The sequence below is a fragment of the Cupressus sempervirens genome, chromosome 2 (assembly GCF_028749045.1).
Source record: "Cupressus sempervirens isolate cs-2001-9-10 chromosome 2, ASM2874904v1, whole genome shotgun sequence".
In the NCBI taxonomy this organism is placed as follows: Eukaryota; Viridiplantae; Streptophyta; class Pinopsida; order Cupressales; family Cupressaceae; genus Cupressus; species Cupressus sempervirens.
The window spans coordinates 756,329,956-756,337,674 of record NC_143119.1 but is presented as its reverse complement, the minus strand read 5'-3'; the positions used below and the strand labels follow the sequence as shown (position 1 = coordinate 756,337,674).

The 7,719-nt window shown below is 29.4% G+C and overlaps 1 pseudogene across 1 annotated transcript; it reads right to left on the bottom strand.

The window, feature by feature from the left end:
* Nucleotides 1-497: 497 nt before the first annotated feature.
* LOC149575622 (sesquiterpene synthase Cad-like) lies at nt 498-7,110 on the bottom strand (annotated as a pseudogene). Its single transcript, XR_016359701.1, has 10 exons — nt 6,960-7,110; nt 6,638-6,819; nt 6,420-6,517; nt 6,106-6,332; nt 5,744-5,862; nt 5,498-5,596; nt 5,140-5,355; nt 4,921-5,059; nt 994-1,245; nt 498-900 (listed from the first exon to the last, which is right to left on the bottom strand). The product of XR_016359701.1 is annotated as a sesquiterpene synthase Cad-like (transcript).
* Nucleotides 7,111-7,719: the final 609 nt, after the last annotated feature.

Below are 7,719 nucleotides of genomic sequence, written 5' to 3'. Positions count from 1 at the left end.
CAGTGTTACTCATGACAGATATCTATCTGCATGCCAGCGAGAATGCAAAATTGACAATTGGCTAAATCTATAAAATGGAAGTGGCAGCTGTTTCATTCTTTTCTGTCCATTTGAATAGAAAATATTAATTCTTTCCTCTCCCTCAATATTCGAGCATTCTCATAGCATTGGAATTTGCAAAGCATCTAATTTAACCAATGGAAATTTGCCACTGTTCGCATTGTGCAGGCAACCCTTAAAGTTCAATCATCTTGTGGTCACAATCATTGAAGTAAAATTTAACACTCAGAAAGTAAAACAATATTATTGGATGGAGATGGAAAGTTTAATCACTATTTCGCTTGAAGCCTGGGCAATAGTTCTCTGCCTTGGCAGGCAGGAACCAATAAACATATAATAAAGCATTTGGAATGAAAAAAACATTAATTAGGAAGTTCATGGTGAAATTGGAAAAAATATGTTCTTAATATAATAACATATTTCTATCAATACTCACATCTAAATAGTAGCAAGACATTATCCCTTTTATTCAAATTGTATTGAGTAGCAATTCTAGGGATATTAACAGTACTTATACTAAATAATTTTACTCTTGATCCACGGAATGATTGGTTCCACCAAAAGTTTTGTTATTGCATCTCGTATCTCTTTTCCATTGGAGAATGTAAAGCCATCGACATCCTTGAATAGGAAGAATATGCCTCGCATGCCAGCATTGAAATACATGTTTCTACAACAATCAAGAACATTTGAAGGCTCAAGAAACTCTTTATTTAACTCTTGTACACAACTCTCTATACGATTTTGGATATAATTCAAAGCATCTTCCCTTGAAGAACCATGGTTGTCTTTCATGTAGCATTCAATGCTTGAAGCTTTCTCCCCACGAGCTTGTTCATCCTTGAAAATGTGAATAGGGAAATTAATACATGATTATTTTCATTTCAACATTTTCAAATTGTTAATGTATTTGTAAATATTTATATCAATTACCTCAAAATCTTGTATATCATCCACTAGTCGAGTAGTTAATGATACAAGATAAAGCAAATTTGATGATGGGATATCAAGTTGCTCCAAAGTCTCATCAGATAAAGGAGTATTTGTTAGTATGAGTGATTGCACTAGTATAACTCTCATGCCGCTACTTATCACTCCATTCATCAAGTATTCATCAAAACTTGACATATGTTTAGAAGCTATCCATTCTGCTTCTTGCATGTAAGACTCGATATAACTTTTCCACTATAACAAAAAGAAAAAGGAAAATTTTAAATATTGAATTTTAAATATCAAACTTAAAATGTTTACATTACTTATAAAAATTATTTTTAAAATTTTAATATAAATAATAACAATATTTTCTATATACTCTTTTGGAGAGAACATATTATTTTCTATCAAACTAAACCTTAGCAAATACATGGAGATTGTTAGAAATACTAATTTCTACTAATTATCTGATGCTTCTAGATAGATTATTAGGTTTAGGTTTAGGGTTTTCCGGCTAAAGTATTTTCTAGAAGTTGGGTCAGGTAGCATTTTCCAGAAACATGTAATATTTTGTCTTGTTGGCTAATGTTAGATTTCTCTAGAAAATTATATGCTTGCATATAAAAAGACACTATGTACTCATTTGAGATCACTGTGAATGAAATATAATATATGTTATTGTGTGGCAGCACATTGTGTTTTGTGTTTGGTGTTTTGTATTGATCTATCTTTGTTATTTTCTTTTCCTACTGCCCACCCAACAAATTGGTATCAGAGCTAGGTTGGATAGAACTTTAGATTGTGATAAAAGAGCAAGTGTGTTGGTGTTGATAAATGGTGGAAAATTGTTTGTGTTATGAGAATGAAGAAGAATGCACAGGAAGTGTTAAGCAGGAAAGAGGGCAAGTAGGCAAGAAAGGTATGGTGTGAATTCTTACAATTACTTAATTACATTTGAGAAATTATAACAATAGAAGAATATTGTGAGAAGTCTAGCTGTCTAAAGGGATTGTTTCAAGTTGTTTGAAGATTTAATTCTGGAAGTAAAATGGTATTTAAATTTTTTTTAAAGATAGAATAAAGTGCGTTAAATTGTTGATTTCAATGGGAAAAGATGGTAGAGTTCAAAAAGAGAAAACAAATAAGTTAGAAGAAGAACTAGTGATGGTGAAGAAATAAAATGCAAAATTATTGTGTGAAAAAGATATTTTGCAAAAGGAACTGGAAAAAGTAAGAAATGAAATGGGAGAAGAAAAATCTAAATTGTTAAATGAAATTAGTGTATATATAGAGGCAATTGAAGAGCTAGAGGATAGGCTAAAATTTGTGGAAGAAGTACATAATTGATAGGTGAAGGAAAAATGTAAGCTTAGAGAGAAAAATAAAGAATTAGAAGAAAAGTTAAATTTTTTTGATGATGAGAAAATGAACGAAGTTTTAGAAGAAAATGTGAAGAAATTGGAAGAGGAAAATAGTATGTTAAAGAAAGAATTGTCTACTTTGAAACAAGAGAAAGAATGTTTGAATGTGAAACCATTTGTTTGTGATGTATCATGTGACACAAATGATTTGAGTGATTATGGGATTGAGAAATGCAATTTTGATGAAGCTGAAAGTGTTTGTGATGAAAAGTGTAAGAACATAAATGACAAGAATTTTGCAGATTTTCTATGATAAAAACAGTATTGGTTTGAAGATTATGAAAAGAATGAGTTTCAAAGGTAAAGGCCTAGGAATGCATGGGAAAGGAATAAGGAATCTAATTGAGCCTACAATTAGGCCAAAATATGAAGGTCTTGGATATGATGCAGGCAGTGGAAAGATGAATAAAAGTTCAAGAGAATCAATTGAAAGCATAAAGATTATGCAATGTTCACACTGTAACAGGAAAGGGCATACTGTTGGGATTTAAATTCATGTAATATTTGTGGCTTAAAGAATCATTGTGACAAGACATGTTGGAATAGAGATTACAAAAATGATTCTATGACAGGTTGTATAAAAATAGATTGTAGATGGAGCTATGGATCAAATTGGCATAAATTTGTAGGACTGATCAAAGGTTTATTCAAGTACAAATGTTCAAGCATAAGGAAGACTTCAATACCAATGGGAAACAAATCTGAGCAAGGCATCAAAGAGGCAAAAGGTTATCAACATTTGTGATAGATGAGGTAAGATGAGACAAGATTATCAGTGGATCCTATGAAAAGAGGAAATCGTTGGCAGCCAATTGCTTACAAAATATTGTAGAAATCAAAGGCCACAGCCTTGGAAGACACTATTCATGAAGGCATTAATTGATATGAAGATTATTGGAAAATAGCTTTTTGAGATTTGGATTTGTATGCAATGTAATTGATAGTAGAAATTAGGGGGGAGTGTTAGAAATATTAATTTCTACTAATCGTTTGATGCTTCTAGATTATTAGGTTTCAATTTAGGGTTTTCCGGCTAAAATATTTTCTAGAAGTTGGGTCAGGTAGCATTTTCCATAAACATGTAATATTTTGTCTTGCCGGCTAATGTTAGATTTCTCTAGAATATTATATGCTTGCCTATAAAAAGACACTATGTACTCATTTGAGATCACTGTGAATGAAATATAATATATGTTATTGTGTGGCAACACATTGTGTTTTGTGTTCGGTGTTTTGTGTTGTTGTATGTTTTTGTTATTTTTCCTACTGCCCACCCAACAGAGATATATTTTTGTACGAGGCACAAAAAGATGCAGTACATTATCTTTTGGTTTGAAATGAAAAATACATTCTTTTACTATGCAAAAAGTGAGAGTTGTCATTAAAATAATAAGAAATGAATTTTTTTTTAAAAAAATGAAATTTTCAAAATGATAATATGCTTGTATTTTATGTTTTGTGTCTTGTTGTTTTAGTTGTTGAATTTTATTTTTCTAGCATGAATTTAAAATGAGTATTGCAGTCATTAAAATTAATAGGAAACAAAAATAAAAAGTTGAAATCTTCAAAATGGTAACTTGCCCATGTTTTTTGTTTTGTATTGTAGAAAGAAAAACTAAATAAAATTAAATATGAAATTGCATGTCAATGTTTTCTTTGTTTTGTTTTATTTTGTTGTTGATTTTTAGTTTTCACTCATGAATTTACTAAGGTCCTACTACACTTCTCCCATTGAAGAGTTACAACTCTAGCTGGATGAAATAAAAAACTTAAAAACACAAATAAACAATTAAAAAATCATGTAAGAAATAGAAATACAAAAGTTTTCATCATTTAAAATAGTTCCAAGACTTTAGATCTAATCTTCTTAAGAACTTAGTACATTCAATCAACATAATATGAAATAGATTAAACTTAGATATATAATTATAAATGTCAATATTATTTTGTGAGTATACAATTTGACACAAATAAACAATTAAAAAATCATGTAAGAAATAGAAATACAAAAGTTTTCATCATTTAAAATAGTTCCAAGACTTTAGATCTAATCTTCTTAAGAACTTAGTACATTCAATCAACATAATATGAAATAGATTAAACTTAGATATATAATTATAAATGTCAATATTATTTTGTGAGTATACAATTTGTTCTATTTAGACGTCATAAGGGATAAATGATTGTTATGACTTTGTCCAAATGAAAAAAATTAAATTAAATTCTAGCACAGTTTATAAATATTTTTTATTAAAAATATAATATGTCTTATATATTTTTATTTAAATTATAATATAGATTTTTATTATGACAATATTCTTATTGATAATAATAAACTACAATAAATTTATGATCAATGTTATTAAGAAACATCTTATTCATCAGAATTAAAATACTATTTAAGTATAAAAACATGTGTAGCCAGTTGTAACATCATAAGAATTGGTATAAATCATATCATGATAAAAAAATATTAATAACATATGATCATTGTATGTGTACTTATGCAAGATTGAATGTATTTGTGAACAAATTGGCCATGCTTTCTTTCAGCCTCACTTGAAATTTCCCCATGTATCTCATGTGCAAAATTGAAAGCAATTTTCATGTAGTCTGGTTGATTATCAATTGTGGAAACATCCCATCTACAATAAAAATGAATAGACAAAGTTAGGAAATGAATCAAACATTCTATATAATATAGAACTATTGTCTAACTCAATACCTTATTAATGTTGTTGTGAATGGTTTCAATTCATCAATGGTCCCGTATGTGTCATAAATATCATCAAGGAGGGAAAGACATGTAGTTAATTTTGTACAAATAATTCTACATGTACTGAATTCGGGTTCAAATAATGTGCAAGCCAACCAATAATAAAATTCCACATGACGATGCCGAAAGAAATCCAGTTTTATTGCGCTTGAATTTATCCACCATCTAGCAAAAATAACTCAGATATCATTATTATAACTCCATTTTCTTGGATTTACTAATATGGATTCTTTGCATGATTAATAATTTTGACTAAAATATTTAAATATATTTATTTCTTCTAAAGTTCTTAGTTAAAAACACTCACATTGATATTAATTTCAATTCAGATTGTTGTTGTGATTGTGATATATTGAAGTCCAGTATTGCTAGTTCCAATAGCTTTTTCAAATATTTGTTTGGAATCCTGAGATAAATCAAAAACTTAAATGAGTCAAATTAGATTGAACTTAAAAAATATCACAATAGATTGAAAGATTATTATTTTTAATCATCTTTCCAATTTTAAATGAAGAATGAAATACTAATAATTGGACACAAATTTTGATCTTACTCATAAAGGCTATTGACAATTGATGTAGTGCAATTTTGTTGAGTGAGTATTTGAATAAAGTTCCAAGCCTCCCATCTTGAAACCCTACATCTCCAAGCATATCTCAAAGTGTAGTCAATCTGGAAAATACATCAAAGATCATACAAGATGTGAGTATTATTTATATATATATATAGTTAAGCTGTTGAAACAATATATACTATTTATGAAAATAAAGAAGTTTTCTGATTTGTTAACAGTTGAACATTTGTAGTGATAAGAAATTACAATCATGTAACATGAAAGTCTCTTGTTCTAATTTTATTTTTCAAAAATATTTAAAAATAAGACCAATGCTAATTTCTTTCATGAAAAGTACTTACTTCCATTAGAAGTGGATTTTTGGGTCCTTCAATGTCACCATATTTTTCGATGGCATTTTGCAGGTATGTAGAAGCAAAAACTCTGACTTCTTTTAAGATATTTTCATCAGGAAAATCTAATTCTGAAGCTTTATATATATTTAACATGATTGCTAATTTCGCATCTTGCTGGCTAGATTCGAAACCAGAGAATTGTCCTTCTTCACTTTTGAATATTTAAAAAACATCTGCTTATATATTCAAAATATTAGTATAATGATTTTAAAAATTTAATTATAGACATGCAATCGAGACAAAAATAAAAATTCCACTACCTGAGGGAACAGCATATCTATTCAATCGTAGTATCCGAAATCCTAGAGCCACCGTGTTGATATCATCAATACCATTATCATTATCATGATTCCAGCACCTATTAGAAATGATATTATTTGATTACAAAAATCTTCTCAAACTTAATGCTTTTCACACAATTAAATATCTAAATTAAATACTCGAGGAAAGCATCTTGACCAAATAAACATTAACATACTTGTAGATATAATCAAGTGCAGTTTTGATTTCCTCTTGAAAATGTCGACCTATTCCTAAACGTTGCAGAACATCAACAAACTAAATCTTTTCAAGTAGACCGAATTCTTCTTCTTCTCCTTTAGAATGCATATCACGAATCTCATCAATAAGTATTTCCCTATGTTTCTGGTATGAAGAATCCTGATCACAAAATACAAAAGAAAAAATGGATTTGATACATCAGTTTTCAATATAGAAAAATGATTTGATACTTCAGTTTTCAATAGAGAAAAATATATAATTTGTGTTAATAAAATTGTAATATAACAATCTTTTCATACAGCATATGGAGAACTCAGAGACTGTATGAAATCATCAGTCCACAAGTTAGGATGATGATTTCCAGTCCGACGAGTGGCGGTCTTCATGGTGCTGGAATTATCAAACATTTCAGCCATGGCAGATAACTACAAGCAATAAGCACTCGCAGAGACAAGTACAAGCAATGAGCACTTAGTACAATTTATTGCCTGATATAATAGCTTGAAGCAGCTGAGTATTTATAGAGAGTATTAAAGGGTTCACACCACGACTACGACTTAGGAAAGGACGTGCTTTGAATGTTTGGCGTGAGATCCACCATTCATTTTTCTACACATATAAACGCCCAACAGCAAAACCCTAACAAATCCTACCGCTGGCATGTTAGGTTGAACTTTCAGGTCAAATATTGAAAAATATGGATAAAGAGGGCTAACTTCTAGTAGGTATATTGAAAAATATGGATAAAGAGGACAAACACACAATACATTTATTGAAAAATATGAATAAAGTGGGTGAACTTCTAGTACTTTTATTGAAAAATAAGGGTAAAGAGGGCCAACTCGCACTAAGGGTCCATTTGGTTGATGGAATAGGAATAGAAAAATTGGTATATCATATTTATTTTCTGTTTGGTTGATGGAATAGGAATGGAAAATTTTGGAATATGATTTTTGCATTCCCATTTTGCCTCTAAAATGAGCTTATACCCATTCCAAAAAATACTTGTTATTGGAATAGCCATTCCTATTCCTAATATTACATGCCTATTCTCCATTC